The sequence below is a fragment of the Mustela nivalis genome, assembly GCF_964662115.1.
Source record: "Mustela nivalis genome assembly, chromosome: 10".
Taxonomy (NCBI): domain Eukaryota; kingdom Metazoa; phylum Chordata; class Mammalia; order Carnivora; family Mustelidae; genus Mustela; species Mustela nivalis.
Window position 1 is genome coordinate 11,569,841 of NC_139029.1, and position 16,211 is coordinate 11,586,051.

Below are 16,211 nucleotides of genomic sequence, written 5' to 3' on the forward strand. Positions count from 1 at the left end.
GGCTGCTCCAAGGGGTTCTCCCGGATGGGGACGCCAGGACATGGGTTGATCTGCCCACTTCCAGAGGAGCAAGAGTGTCCTTTCCAGAAAATCCCTCGAATACGGGGGAAAAGCTCCACTCCTCACCCTCCCCTGTCATTCCCCTTGAGTAAAAATACATTTAAAAATGGGAAAAAATGAGACTACAAGGAGGGAGAGAGAAGTCTGGTTTTGAATAAGGGCTGCCATGGTCCCCCAAGGTTCCCGTGCTTCCTGGGTTTGGGGGGACAGGGAACCTGACTCCCCTTGTGCATCCTAACACCACCTGATCTCTGAGACAGGAACCCAGATCCCCAAATGCTGGCTTTCTTCAGCCTCCGTTCCACAGAAGAGAAAACATCCTTTTCTATAGTGACCAAGATGGAGAAGAAAGGCGAGAACAAAGTGCCACTGGGAGAGCTGTGCACCCCCTCTTTGCAGTCAGGGCCAAGGCCAGACTAGTGCCCACCAATCTCCGTGGCTACCAACGCACATCCTGGCCCTCACTCTCATTCTTAGTCCCAGGCGTTCTGGGATCACACTCAGGTCTGATCCGGGTATGGGGAAGGGTCCAGGGCACCACAGTTCTCTGTGAGAGGCAGAGCAGCCTGGTGGTGACGAGAACAGGTTTGGGGATCACTCAGGTCTGGGTTCAAGTCCCAGCTTTGTCTCTTTCTCACCATAGGCAACTTTTGTCCATTTGAACCTCAGTTTTCTCATCTGTAAAATGGGTATAATATTTTACCTAAAGATGGGATGGATGATCCTTGTAAAGTGCCTGGTGTGGGTCTTGTCTTTTAGTCCTTTGATAATATGTCATTAGAGACACTGGCATAATCTTGCACTAAGTCTTGGGCTGATAGGTCTGGGGAAAATCCTGACCATGAGCAGTTCATCTTTTATTTTATTTTATTTTTAAATTTTTTCTGTCTAGAATTTTAAGAGTCTCAGTGAGTAAGTCAGATGGCAAACTCCCTGGACAAAAACCCTGGCTGGCTTGCTCTTGGCTGCCTCTCCACTGCCTGCCAGGGCCCGGCGCCCAGAAGGTGCTCATAAGCTGTTGCAGGAAGAAAGAAGGCATCGAAGGTGCCCAAGGAAGCGGGTTCTCTGCAGCCGGAGTTTGAGAGGCAGAAACACTGAGCGGAGACCTCAAGTCCCCCCACACCCCGCCCTGGCCTCTCCTTGCCTCTCTTTCCCTGGAAGCCTGAGGACTTAGTAAACAGTATAGTAAACTTGGGTTTACTATACCATAGTAAACTTGGGTTTACTATACCACCGAGTTAAGCCACAGATTAATCTCTGGTCGGCTGGATCCCATTTGGTCCCCAAGTTTAAAAAAAGGAAAAAAAAAAAAAAGGAGGTGTAATTGAAAACCAGTAACAATGGAACACAAGTTCAGCTCTCTGGCCTGATTTTCCACAGAAGCTGGTGATGGGGAAACCAGAGCAGCCCCCCCCTGGTTCCGGAAGCTGCGCCAGCAGCGGTCCCAGGGCACGTGCAGTGAAAAGATACTGAGGCCGGATGCCTTCCCCCACCCATCTGCCTCCCCACCTCTGGGATGGGTTGGCTGCCCTCGCAGATGGGCCAACCCTTGTTCCTCTGTGTCCTGTGGTGTTGAGTCTCTGGTTGACTCTCTGCAGCCTTGCCCCACACTCCTTTCTCTATGACCGGGTGCAGCTGCTCACCCCCAGCCCCTCCCCTGCAGCAAGGCTTCCCACCTGCTGGTCCCAGGTCCCATCCCCTGGAGAGCACAGGGCTGGTAGTGGGGAACAGGAGTGGGCGCCAGCCCATCGTGATGGCAGGTGGTCACAGTGACCTGCTCCTGCGCACCTGCCTCGCGCCCACTTCGCCTCTTCCTCATGATGCTGGGAAGTGGGTGCTGCTGTACCCTCAGCGTTACAGGCGGAGAAGCTAAGGCTTGGGAGTTGCGAGGTGCCTTGTCCAAGGATGGCAGCCAGGAAGGGGTTAACTTGGCTGCGACTATGGGAATACAAAAACAGGGAAGAAAAGACCCCTGATTTCAAGGAGGCCCCCTGGCCGGCTGAGGGGATGGATGGATGGATGGACAGATGGACAGACAGATAGAAAGCCGTATTCAGAAACATAGAGAAATGCAACTAAGAGAGGAGCCCCCTTTGTCCTCGATTTGATAGGCGACCAGCGAGCAGGACTCTCTGGCCCTGTCGTTAACTTGCTGTGTGACCTCAGTGATCCATTTAACCTCTCTGAGCTCAGCAGTACCGATTGCGAAACGAGGGCTTGGATGACACAACCTCCGAACTCCCACGGGGCTCCAGGGTTCTCTGCTTTGCCATGTCTCTCGACCCCACTGTTGTGAATCCACGCTCACGCTGGAGAGGTAGCTGTGTGGTGGCGGCAGCGGACGAAATTTTAATTCTAACTTGCTGAAATCCTCCGCAAGCAGCAATTACAAGCTGGCAGCTGAGAGTTAGACACTTTTGTTCATGCCCATAAATATTATTTTTCCCTTAATTAGCAGCCAGCCTTTGAAAATCGGGCAATTTTTCAATTTCCCCAGCCTCGCAGGGAAAGAGTCGAGCTTTACACTGAGCCCAAAGGGGTTCAAATCCCAGTGCTGAGTTTTACGAGCCGTGAGTCTTTGGAGGGGAAGTTCCCGAAACTCTGTACTTCAGTTTCCTTACCTACAAAATGGGGATGATAATAGTACCCATCTCCTGGGGTCTTTATGAAGACGAGATAAGCTAACATGTGCAGAGATCTAGAATCGGGCCCAGAGCCCTGCGAGAGCTGTGTAAGTGTCGGCCTTTGCTACCATTGTATTTTTTTCTGTGTATATTAGCGTGCTCAGGCTGCCGTAACAAAACACCACTTGTTTTCTTCCCGGTTTTGGAGGCTGGAAGTCCAAGGTCAAGGTGCCTTCAGGGTTGATTACTCCTAAGCTCTGTCTCCCTGGCTTGGGGAGGGCCACCATCTCCTGGTGGTGTGACGTAGCCTTTCCTGTGTGCACACACATTCCTGCTCTCTCTTTCCCTTCTCACAAGCACACCCATCCCATAAGATGAGGGCCCTGGACTTATGACCTCATTTAACCATGATTACCTCCTTAAAGCCCTATCTCCCAGGACAGTCACATCGGGGGTAGGTCTTCAGCATGTAAATGGAGGTCGGGGACACCATCCCGTCCGTAATACCATGTGCTAGTGATCAGAGTGGGGTGGCTACCCTACGTGGTCTGTGTGGGACAGAGGCAGTGCCTGGGGCACCAGATTTTCAGTTGTAAAATGAAGCAAACCACGATGAGCTGGCACCCAAGTCCCAATGACAGCTGCTTCCTCCAGTGATTTTCTCTGCCTACCTAGCCCCTGAGTTCGGACCTTGCCTCGGAGGGACACCTGGGCCTAGCAAGGCTCATAGGGGGTAGGCAAAGATGGTAGCAGGAAAGCTTCTTGGCCAAGGGATGGAGAGCATGTGGCACTGGGGACTCCGGGAGAGTCTGGACCCTCCAGGGTTAAACCTACCTCAAGAAAGAACATCCGCAAACACCAAGGGAGGGAACCAGCAAAAGCATTATCATGATTAATGTTATTTCAAAGACTTAATTTCCCCCCCTCTTTCTGAGCTGTGTGTGTGCTGTTGTGTCGAATGCTGTCTCTTGATTCTGAGTGTCCTTCCCCTGGAGTAATTTGGAACAAGGTCAGTGTTTACCAGGCAGGCTTCCTCGCCTCTACTGTACCCGCTGACAACCCTGTGAGGCTGGGGGGCTGTGAGCAGCAGGAGGCAGACTGATGGAGGAGGAATGGACCAGGCTTGATGGCAGAGGTGACGGGACCAGGCTTTTGGGCTGGAACCTCGCCTCACCCAGGGGCAGACGGAGTCTCCCGCCCAAGGGGCAGGAGCAGGAAGGGTGTCGGGTGAGGATCTAGACCTTTATTCTGTCTCTGTTCCTGTTGGCTGGAAAATGTCCTACTCTCCGTTTTCTCACCTGCAAAACGGGGCCAAGAATGGTATTTCCCCTTCCGGATGGTTGTGCTAGTTCTTGGTTCTAGGGAGTTTGCACGCTTCTCAGACTCAACGGTGCATGCCCATCCCCTGGGGCGGGAGTGGGGGAGAGACCATGCTAGTGCGCATGGGTGTCCACGCCTCTGGACCAAGGGAATGTAAGCTGTTAGCTCTGTAGGATGTGCTCCAGGTACACGCCGCCTGCTGTCATCACTCCTATGACCACTGTCATCATTTTGTCTCCTTCGTCTTTGTCAGTGGTATCACCACCTTCTTCTTTATGATCCCTGTCCTCACTTGTATCACACTTGGAACCATTGTTAGGTCTTGTCTGTGCGCTGCTTCCTCCAATTCTCCAGAAGAGGCAATGAGACCCAGAGGTGGCTTGAGACCAGGGTTGAAGGCTGCCGTGTTGACATAGACAAGAGCCTGATGGTTGGAAGTCAGGGGACAGATTCAAGTCCCACTCTGTACTTTGCTAATGAAGCCTGGAACTTTCCACATAGAAGAGCCCTTAAAGATCACCTGGTCTGACTTCTAACACCTCTAACCTTTGGGGAAACGCTACTGCCAGAGGGAGGAAAGGCTGCGAGTGAGGGTGTGCATGCTGCAGTTAGACAATCCTGCCTCCAGATACCCACTGCATCACTCGCTGGTTGTGTGACCTTGGGCAAGTCACTTCATCTGAATCTCGGTTTCTCATCTGTAAAATGGCGTGTGAGAGCCAGTTTCCATGACGGCCTCTAATGATCCCATCTCCTGGTGTTGATGCCCTTCGCCAGTCTCCCCCGACCCTGTGCCAGGCTCAGAATGTGTGACCAACGGAATATGGCAGAAGGCCTGGTGTCCACTTGTGAGGTTAGGAGACTGGGTTAAAAAACATGCTGTAGTTCCTGTCTTGGGTCCTCTCTCTCTCTCTCTTCCTCTCTTTGATGAACAGCTCTGGGGGACGCTGGCTGCCGTGTCCTGAGACTACTCAGGCAGCTCACAGAGAGGCCCAGGTGGTGAGGAACGGAGGTCTCCCAGCAGCCACGTGGCCGAGCTTGGATGTGGACGCCCCAGCCCCGGTCGGGCCTTACGATGGCACAGCTGCCCTGCCCACCAGCGTGCTGCGACCTCATGGGAGACCCAGAGCCATTAGGCTCAGCCGCTCCCAGGTTCCTGTGCCTCTGATACAGCATGAGGTGTCAAGCGTTTGTGGTTTGAAGCTGCTAAGATTTGGAGTAATTTGGTACCCACGAGTAGATAAATAACACACAGGGAGGACAATATCTGTCTTGTAGTTTTGTTGTGAGGATGAATTCAGGTAAGCACTTTGCATAGTACATGACGCCTGCTGAAGGCCTCATGAAAGGAGACAAAACAGCGACATCATAAATGACAGTATCATTGACAACCCCCAGGGTCTCATGGCAAGGGTGTGACGGGGCTCATGATCAGGGTTCCCAGTTGCTCAGTTGTAACCATCTGTGCCCCCTGAGCCTTACTGACCTTGGTGGGCACTGAAGGCTTTGCCAGAAAGGAAACAGCTGGGGCAGACGGGGGAGGGGCAGAAAATGACATGGTGGTGGGGACGGTCGCTGGGCTTCTGGGAGAGGGAGCAGCCATGGCCTGCATGGGGAGGTGTGGGGCTGAGACCCAGGATCATTGTGTGTGTGTATGTGTGTGTGTGTGTGCATGTACGTGTGTGTGTGTGTCTGTCTGTGTGTGTGTGTGTGTGAATTCATGCACATGTACACATGGGTGCGTGCATATAACTACAAATATGGACATGGACATGTAGAACACGCACATGGGTGTACCACATGTGTGCACGCACATATGGGTGCACACAAGGATGTATGCATGCACACACATGTGCAAATGTGTTTGTGTGCATGTGTATGTATGCACACGTGTATGTGTGTATAGGGTGTGTGTGTGTGTGTGTAGGTTACCTCTGTAGCCCCTTCAGGCCAAGACTGGCTGACTCCCTGATTTGCTGCTCGTTTCTGGGCTCGCCGTCTGAGGAGGGCTCAGAAAAACCACGGCAACAAAGGGCTTGTTAGTGAGCGGGCTGGAGGAGGCCAGGAACCCGGGGCATCTCGGAGGCCACAGAAAGAAAAGTTCAGGGGGAAGGTCCACTGTGGTCTGTTTCCCTGGCCATGGCCCTGTGGGGCTTCTTCGGTGGAGAAATATCAGAGGTCTGGCTGGGAGAAAAGCCCCCTGAACCCCCAGCCCCCATGGGCCAGGAACTATGGGGCTCTTGTTGTCCCCAAAGACAGCTCTTTTGGGGTCGTCTGCTCCGAGGGCCTGGGCTGTAGGCACCGCAACACAGTTCCTCTCCATGGTTCCCCCAGGCTCCAGGGAGTCTCTGATGTGAACCATGGAGACTCTCCAGATATAGTCATTGTAGAGACAAGAGAAATGGAGATACAGAGAGCTTCAGGGACGTGCCTTGGGTCACCAGCAGGCTGTGAGTCAGGGCAGGAATCTGGCGCTCCTTTTTGATCACTCTGTTCCAGGGCGGGACCTATGGCATCCTGGGACACGCTGGTCCAGAGGGGTCCTACACTGGCGGGCCCCTTCAGCCGGCAGATCGCCTGCCAGGAGAGCCAGCCCACCCTGTCCCCCTGCAAGGACCAGATGGGCAGCCCTTTATCCCTGGTGTTCCCCACCCTTGCCTGTATCACAGGGAATAACTGGGGCAGAAAATCCTGGGGGAGCAGAAAGTCTACCAAGCTTGAGCCTGGCACCATCCAGGCTCCCGGTTGCCAAGCAGGTTGAAAATAGAATGGGTAAGAGGGGGCTTCTGGTGGGGGGGTGTGTGAACCACTGGAGCAGCTTGGCGACTGTCTCTCCTGGCTCTTGCCAGACCCTCCATCCCGCCAGATCCTGCCTACTGTGTGCCAGGAACATCTGGGAGAGAGTTTCTGGCAGGTTCTGGCTTGCAAAAATGGGTTATGGGGGGGGGGTCTCAGTCATGTATTCACTCACAAGGACCTGGTCAGGAAGGCGAAGCAGTGTGTCCTGAGTGCCCGGTAGCTCAAGGCACTGAATAGAGCCCCTGACCCCCATCGCTGCCCCTCCCCTCACTCCTGTGACTTCAGAGCCCCTTTCACAGGTAAGACTGAGGCTTAGGAAGTGGCAGGGCTGAGATCTGAATCCAGGTCTGTCTGACTCCCAGTCCTGCTCTTTCCATCTCTAAGCATCTGTCTGAGTGTTCTCTACACCCACTGTGTCCAGGGATTGGTCCGGATACGGAGATAGAGAGATACAGAGATAAATGAGCTATGGGCCTTGTCTTCAAAGCACATACAGTTTCGTGGATGAATTAGCTGTTGCTGCTCTGTCAGTGCTGCAGAGCAAATAGCACCCCCAAACCTCCGTGGCTCATGAGCAATTACTCCTCTTGCTCGTTGCAGTTGGGGATGCGGCCGAGGGGCTTGGCTGCGGGCTGCAGGTAGCAGCCCGCTACCCTGGTCTCTTGCTCTTCTTGCACCAGTGGCTATGCAGGGCCTGCTTCCATGGCTGGGCAGAAATACGTGATGTCCCCTAAGGCTGCATTTTGGAAGCGGAGCACTGTCCCGCCTAGCGCACATGCCCCGGCTTGCTCCGCCAAGCCCCACGCTGGTGGGAGGTGCTGCGGTCACGTGATGAAGGCAAGGCTGTCTAACTGTCTGACGGGGAGGCAGGAAGAATAGGGTACAATAATCCAATTGTCCGCAGCAGGGAAGACAGACAGCGATGATAATACTGTGGTGCATTTCATCAGATCCAACAAACCATCAACTGTAAGACACACCGTTAATTTTGCACGCCGCTAAGAAAGAAAAGCAGCTGCCAGCTAAAGTATGCCGCGACGCTTTCCCAGCTCATCGATTTTTTATTTTATTCTCACCGAAAGCTATCCGATACTTCCTAAGACGTGGAAGTGCCAACAAGACGAACGGTGTTGACCAGGTTCGTGCCCCCACGGGCGCTGGCATCTGTGTCGTGACTGGCGCCGTCTGGGGAGATGGTGAGATGTCATTAACATATTCTGGTTTCAGAGACGTTTAACATGTGAAAACGTGTTTTAAAGTTTTAGAATTGAGGACATCGTTGTTTACCCACGGTGAGCGCCTGCTCCGAGATGGATGCTGGGCTAAACATTTTCTGTGGGTCAACTCACTTGCACCTCCTGACTATGAGGGGAAAATGTGGTTCTCCCTGTTTCAAAGATGGGTAGAGCAAGGCTCAGGGTGATGTCTGAGACCCACACTCAGCAAGCGGGAGAGTCGGCATTTGAACCCAGGCAGCCTGAGTCCAGAGACAAAGTGGTTAAGAGCACAGACACTGAGATGAGCTGGATTTTGGCTTCCTCATCTGTAAAATGCGGATGAGAGAAGGGACTCCTGCGTAGCTTGTTTTGCATTAGGGTATACCAGAAACATGGTCAGGTGCAGAACACTCGAGACATGCTGTACGAGTACGGGGAGTACTTTTTGCCCCTTAGAAGCTCACATCAGTATCATAAAACTGGTCCTGAAGTCAGAGGAGGGAGTTACGGGAATCCGGAAAAGCAGGCCATCATGGTGTTCTCCCCTGATCCACGAGGGATCTATTCCCAGAACCCCCGTGGATGCCTGAAACTCTGGGTAGTACCAAACTATCTCATACTTACATGCAATAAAGTTTATAAATTAGGCACAGTAAGATACTAACAACAATAATAATAACAACTAGAACAATGATAGCAATATGCTGTAATAAAAGTTACACGGATGTGGTCTTTCTCTTTCTCTCAGAATGCCCGATTGTGCTGTACTCAGCCTTCCTCTTCGGTGACACGAGGGGAGAAAATGCCTGCGTGACGAGAGGAGGCGAGGGGCACGATAGGGGCGTCGTGATGGAGCGTTAGGCTGCTGCTGGCCTTCTGACAGTCTATCAGAGGGAAGGTCACCTGCTTCTGGACTGGCCTTGACTGTGGGTGACCGAAGCCACCAAAAGTGAGATGGCAGATGGGGGGACCCCCACAGCTTTGTGATTTGGGGGTACCGTCGAGCGGTTTGATGTGGGGAAAGCAAAGGGTGCGTGATCCAGGCCTGTATTTATTGACTAAACGTATTTGTCTACCTATGAAGTTATCACACAGTGACTGGATTTGCAACCTTGGGGGGTAATTTTTAAGAACTGAGTTCTAATTAGTCTCAAATGTTCAGTGTGCAGGGTTTTCCCAAATGTCTACACCTCTCTTACCACCGTCCCACTCTCAACAGAGAACGCATCCCTTACCCCCCAGAAGGTCCTGTTGTGCCTCTTTCCAGTCAAACACGTCCCCCCTTTGCCACCCTGTTTGTAAATTTCTATCCTTGCAAACCGGTTTGCCTGTGTTTGAACTTCATGAATGAGAATGGACAGAATGTGCTGGTTATGAGTCTGGCTTCTTTCACTCAACCTAATTATCTAGAAGATTAATCCATGTATCAGTGGTTTCTTCTTTTTCATGGCTGAGTAATATCCCATCGGGCGCTGCTTAGCCCCGCCCCATCGCCTTTGCCACTCCAGACGGGTCCTTCCTGCCTGCTGGCTGGAAATGGAGCTGGGCCCTTTAAATTTCTTGCCAGCAGCCTGCTAAGCTCGGTCACTAGAGGGCGCTGGGGAGCCCGTGCGGCCACACGGGGCCTGCTTCCTGGTTCAAGGCTCCCAGGCCCCTGCAGCTCCTGCAGCTCCTGCAGCCCCTGCAGCGCCCAGCTCTTGCTTGCACAGCGGCCCGCAGCTCCCCCAGCGCCCCTTTGGAGGCGCTTTTCAGGTCAGGTGTCTCACCAGAGGCGGCTGTGCGGCCTCCCCCAGGGCAGATTTCTGGTAAGTTCCCTTGGGGTGGTTTTCTAGCAGGTTCCACAGCTGTGGCACCAGGCCAAGTGTTTGCCATGTGGTGGGCCACAGGCCTGTCTTGTTCAACAGAGTCTGGTTGGCGGCCCTGGCTCTGTGTGTGTGTGTGTGAGTGTGTGTGTTTGGGGGACTCTTCCTTGGCTCAGGGGTTTTTCTAGGGGAGTTGTTTTCTACCTTAGGAGGGGACACTTTTGGGGGGACCTTAGCTCAGCCCTGGGTGGGAGTTTCTCCTTGGGAGGAGGCTATCTCAGCCTCATGGTGGGGGTGACTTGTGGGGGGAAGGGCTCTCTGTCAGCACCAGGGTTCTCTTTTTTGTGGTTCTATATCAGTCCTGGGTGGGGGTGGGGCTCTGCCTGGTGGACTCTACCTCAGCCTGATGTGTGTGGGGGGGTCTCTTCCTGAGAGGCTCTACTTTGGGAGGGGTCTATCTTGGCCCCTGAATGGGGGTGCTTTTTGTCGGGAGCTCTACCTCAGCCTGAGGGGACTCTTTCTTGGGGAATTTATTTCATATCTGTGGTGGGGGGGGGACTCATCCTTGAGGGTCTTACCAAAGCCCCTTGAGGAGGCTGTTCTTGGAGGCAGGTGGCATTCTTAGGGGCTCTATCTCCGCCCTGGGTGGAGGTCTCTTCCTCAGGGGCTCTATCTCAGCTGTGTGGGTTGTGGCTGCTGTTTTAGCGGCTATTCTTACATTAATTATAGTTCTCTTTATTCTTTATTAGCCAGTGCCACATTCATTCAATCCCCTATTAGAAGTTAATAATTCTTCCTGTGGAACTTTCCCTGTTGGACTCCCTGGGTGGTTTCTTTTTCTTGATTAGGCCCAAACCGACATAGAACTGGTGTCAGCAGTGATGCCGGGAGGTGGGTTTGCCGAGATGAGGTCTGCGGGCTGGGTTCGCGTGGGCTGGAGCGCGGTACCGAGCTCCTTGCCGATAGGAGACGGGGTGCTAGTCCCCCAAAGCATGCGGCGGCCCTGCGGTTAACCAGCTACCTCTTCCGAGCCTGATGGAGACGAGGTGCCCCCGAGGCACGTCCCTTGGGAGCCAGAGTGATGCTCCCGCTCACCGTTCATGGCAGTGGTGATGACTCTGAGGACTGTAGGGGGTGGGACGGATTCTTTCGAGGGTTCTAGAGCTTACAGTAAGGAGAGGACAAGCACAGGTCCATTGGCTGAGCTCAAGTCACAGTCCGAGGTCTGGAGAGCCTTTACAGGAGCTCTTATTTTTCTTTTTCTTTTCTTTTCTTTTTTTTTTTTTTTAACAGCAGCAGGGCTGGTGTTTGCTGGAAATGGAACATAAAATTTAATTGTGTTGGTTGCCGAATTGCAACCACAATGGAATTCACGTCTTAACAGATTTCTTGGGTAAAAATTGGGGCGTTGATTGGGAAAGAAAGGGGCCCTGAAACATGGAATGGGGACGTCTCTTGGTCCCCGATGAAACTGACGCTCTTAAACTCCGTGTGGCTCCAGGCCCCGCTCTATTGCTGTTGGTGGCCTTCCCGCCTGTGTCTGAGGAGGATTGTTCCCCTCTGCTTAAAAACCCTGTGATTACCTTGGAGTGGGGGGGGCCAGGTCTCTTAAGAAGGGGTGCTCATTCTCCTCGAGACTTAGCAAGACTACCGTTGTTTGTTAGAAGCCTCTACCAAAGGCCGAGACCTCAGTAGTCCCACTAGGACACGAGAGGAAGCACCCTAAGACTGGCAAGGCTTTGCTAATACACATCAGCAGAATTCCGGGGATCATGCATAGGAGTGGATTTTAAGGATTTTATCTTTTTTTAAAAAAAAGAATTTATTTATTTATTAGAGAGAGCATGTGTGAGAGCTCGTGTGTGCACACACATACTGGGGGAGGGTTAGAGGGAGAGGGAGAAGCAGACTCCCCACTGAGCAGGGAGACTGATGCAGGACTTGATCCCAGGACCCTGGGATCATGACTTCAGCCGAAGGCAGATGCTTAACCGACTGAGCCACCCCAGTGCCCTGATTTTAAGGATTTTAGACCAAAGAGGGCAGGATATAACACTAGGTGGGGCAGATTTCATTGTCATTGATGTACTTCCTGTACTTCCTTCCATGCTAATGCCCTGGATTTGGTTATTAGCATGTGCTGCTGACCTTGGCCGGGACAGCTTCCTTGGTTGATTGACTGACATCTGGGCCCGATAGTAGCCCAAGGTTAATGAAGCTGTGATGTCATGATGAGGAAGAAGGAGTTCAAAGGCATGGGGAGGCAGGAATGCTGGACTGAATGTGTGATATGTGATCTGTACCGTCTCCCTGCCAGCTGTGTTCCATGAGAAAGAGCGGAGGACAGAGGCATCGAGAGATACGTAGTGGGGGAGCATCCTTGAAATGCTCCGTGGCTTTTGTAGGCTGGGTGTGGCTTGAGAGGCTGCCTCCGCTGAGATTACCTCCCTGATTGCAGTGGGTATCAGGGCATCCTGGAGGTCTCTGCTACTCCAGGATGGCATATCCACGGCCAGGCTGCAGGGATATATGGGCAATCAGAATGCCTTGCCCCCTAGGGATCTCCGCTGGTGCCTGGTGGATCACAGTGTCCACCATCCCTGGAAATGAAATAAATTACAGCCTTGATAGATATGATATAAAAATCTCTGGGTCTGCTAGCCAAAGCCTGCCATGCATTGCCATGACAGAGGGTCTCTGCCTCTCCTCCAGGTTCCATATCTTTCAGCTCATAAGCCTAGAAAGCCCTAGGGCGGCCAAGTCCCCTTGCAGAAGAAGCCTTGTCACTGCTGCTGGTACTTACTGTAAATATCCCTCCAAATCTCCCCTGAGGGGCCTGGGCCATTTATCAGAGTGATGTGGACTGAGAAAAGGGAAATAGGTGGGTCAGGGATCAACACTGATTCCTGGGAACCCACAATGCCTCTCTGACCCTGAAGTCCACAGGGGGCCATTTGGCGGTCAGGTGATAGAAAGTGGAGCCTGATGCACAAGGTTCCCCATGGCCCACGGACCCCCCCCCCCAGGTTGTCCCCCCAGTTCCTGAATAAGTAATTCAGGAGGTAATTAGGTCATGAGACCTAAATATACTTAGCCAAGAACCATTCTCTCCCCTTTCCATTTATTTATTTATTTTAAATATTTTATTTGTTTGAGTGAGAGCAAGCGAGAGTTAGAGCATGAGCAGGGGAGAGAGGAAGAAACAGGCTCCCCGCTGAGCAAGGAATCTGACACGGGGCTCGATCCCAGGACTCGGAGATCATGACCCGAGCCGAAAGCACACGTTTAACTAACTGAGCCACCCAGGCATCCCTCCATTTTTATTTTACATGCCAGTTTTGGGAAATGAACCTTACAATTTTGTCCTTGGGTGACAGTACCCTATGGGACTGTGACCGAGTTTGAGGAGTAACAGATACGGTCCGAGGTGACTTTGGGGGCTGTTAGGTCCATTTTATGGAAAGTATAAGAATGATGGCTACGTCTTCTTGGGTAGAAATAGAGTCGTGTTTACAGGAGTTCGGTTGCGTCAGGAGGGTTCCTATGAAGGCTGAGGAGTCAAAGGGATGGAGGGCACGGCTTAGCCCCGCCCCATCGCCTTTGCCACTCCAGACAGGTCCTTCCTGCCTGCTGGCTGGAAATGGAGCTGGGCCCTTTAAATTTCTTGCCAGCAGCCTGCTAAGCTCGGTCACTAGAGGGCGCTGGGGAGCCCGTGCGGCCACACGGGGCCCTGCTTCCTGGTTCAAGACTCCCAGGCCCCTGCAGCTCCTGCAGCTCCTGAAGCCCCTGCAGCGCCCAGCTCTTGCTTGCACAGCGGCCCGCAGCTCTCCCAGCGCCCCTTTGGAGGCGCTTTTCAGGTCAGGTGTCTCACCAGAGGCGGCTGTGCGGCCTCCCCCAGGGCAGATTTCTGGTAAGTTTCCCTGGGGTGGTTTTCTAGCAGGTTCCACAGCTGTGGCACCAGGCCAAGTGTTTGCCATGTGGTGGGCCACAGGCCTGTCTTGTTCAACAGAGTCTGGTTGGCGGCCCTGGCTCTGTGTGTGTGTGTGAGTGTGTTTTCTGGGGGTTCTAGCTTAGCTCTGGGGAGACACCTCTCAGCCTGGGGCAGGCAGATGCTTCCCTGGGGGCTCTGTGTCAGCCCCAGAGGGACCCCTCCCTGACACTCTTCTCTGGAGCTCTCTTCGGCTCTTTCCGGCCGGCCTCTCGGGAATCCCATCGTCCATTACAGCGAATCACTCCTTACGGGGGACGTTTCCCGTGGGGTGTGGGTGCTCCCTCCCCACTGGCTGCAGACGGATTTACGTGGCGTGTTGGAAATCACTGTTTGTTCATCCCTGGTCACAGTGATATTTCCAATTCGGGGCTGTTATGAATAATTTGCTCTGCATATTCTCCCCTGGACCCGGCTTTCGGTGTAATATGTTATCTCCTGGAGAGATGCTTTGAGTGGGGTTCCCCTGCGAAGGCCAGGCTAAGGGGCTTTTCGTCTTGTCTAGAGGGTGCTGCGGGCCTGCTGGGAGCTTTATGGGCCTGTTTTTTGTTTATTGTTGTTGTTGTTTTTTTTTTAAATAGTGGTGGTGAAATTCAGTGTGAGTTCTAGAAGGATCTCTTGGCCTTGTGTGAGGGGGGGGGGAGGAGCACCAATGCTTAACTTCCTAGATGGAGGCGGCAACTCAGCTTAGTGACTCCAGGCCTGTGACTTTGCTCCATGATCTTGTTGCAAATCTGTGAAATGGGAATGTTCTCGTGCATCCGTAGGACGGTGGGGAGGACTGATGGGATAAAGCCTGTGGGCCTTGGGCACGGGGCTGGCAGGAGTGAGGGCCTAAGGGGTGGTAGTCAGAATGCAGAATGCTGCTGTTATTAGATGCTTGAGCTGGGGTGTCCTGCTTTTTCCCTGGCACTAAGGGTCGTGGATCTAGAGACCGAGAACCTAAAGGAGTGGGGAAGGGTGTTAGTGCCCCGTCCACAGGTGCCTCTGGACCCAGAAAAGCTAGGGCCCCTGCTGTCCAGTGCTGCCCAGGGCCTGGCACTTTCCCAGGCCCTGCTGATCCTTCCTTTTGAAGAGTGGACCCTCAAGGTGGCCTTGGGTTCTGGGCTCTCTGCCCAGCCCCCTGACGGTTACCTCGGTGGGCGCCCTGCCAGCCTGAGTCCTGAGCGGCCGCACCCCAGCTAGTCAAACGGCCATGATTAGTCAAATAAGATTTCCATCTGTTGAGGAATTTTCGAGAGTTATTACTGGCTATAAAAGCGATTGGAGGAGAAGGATGGATCGGTAAGTGCCGCTAATTCTGTGGAGTAGTGACTCTTAAATAAGGCTGCAGATGTCCTTATCGGAGTGAGCCAGGTCCCCATTGCGGTCTGGGCCAGAGGGGTTTGGGCCGCTGTGGTGTTGGGTCCTTCTCTGCAGACGGAGGAAGAAGAGGGGTGCCGGATTGGAACTTTGGGGGTCATTGTGGCATTTAGGAAGATCCTGGATGCGAAGGGCCTTGGGCAGCGTCTGGCACACTGTTGGAGCTTAATGGATGCTGGTTTCTGCTCTCCCGGCTTCCTGCCCTTCTTCCCCTGGGGACTGAGTCAGCCTCCTGCACAGGGCAGCCATCTCTCTGGGCCAGGTTCTTGCTGTCCCAGACCCTGCGGGGCGGTTCCTGTAAGGTCGGAGCCTCCGTCACTTCTCTAAAATGGCCCATCCCAAAGGAGCCCTGGGCGGGAAGATTTTTGGAAATGTGGCCCTCGCATCCTTCGGCTTCTAATATATGCCTTTCCTCTAGGGCTCGGTTTGTTTTAACCCCCTCAGCATCTGGGGATGAAGTGACATTGTGGGCAGGAGGGTTTTGGGGGGGGCCTCGTCTGAGGTTACCTGAACCCCAGGTGCTTCTGCTTTCTTTGGAGAGGGGACAGAATTTTATTTTTTTTTTTAAGATTTTATTTATTTACTTATTTGACAGAGAGAGAGAGCACAAGTAGGCAGAGCGGCAGGCAGAGGGAGAAGCAGGCTCCCTGCTGAGCAGAGAGCTTGATGTAGGGCTTGATCCCAGGACCCTGGGATCATGAACTGAGCTGAAGGCAGAGGTTTAACTGACGGAGCCACTCAGGTGCCCCTCTTTATTATATTTCTGATGCTTAACAAGACTGTACTTTGGGGGTAACCGGGGGCCTGGTGGCTTCAGAGGACCAGGGAGGTGAGCTGTCTTGCTGGAAGGAACTGAAACATAACCGAGTCCACCCCAGGGTAGAGGTGAACTGTCCCTCCCCAGAGAGAGGGGTTCACAGGGTCCAAACCCTCAAACGCAGGGCTCTGTGGCCCAAGCATCGGAAGGCCCATAGTCTTCTGCCCGCTGGGCCAGGGGTCTTCTCACCTGTCCCTCCTTACCTCCCCTGCCCACCTGCCT

At 53.2% G+C, this 16,211-nt stretch overlaps 1 protein-coding gene across 2 annotated transcripts in view; it reads left to right on the forward strand.

The window, feature by feature from the left end:
• Nucleotides 1–9,002: 9,002 nt before the first annotated feature.
• Nucleotides 9,003–16,211, forward strand: part of ACTL8 (actin like 8) — a 66,459-nt gene continuing 59,250 nt past the window's right edge. The window contains exon 1 of one of the 2 annotated variants that reach the window (XM_082684439.1): nt 9,003–9,050. The gene's annotated coding sequence lies outside the window, so the exon portion shown is untranslated. Of the gene's footprint in view, nt 9,051–13,567; nt 13,733–16,211 lie in introns of those variants that run through there. The other variant, XM_082684440.1, reaches the window with a different exon arrangement.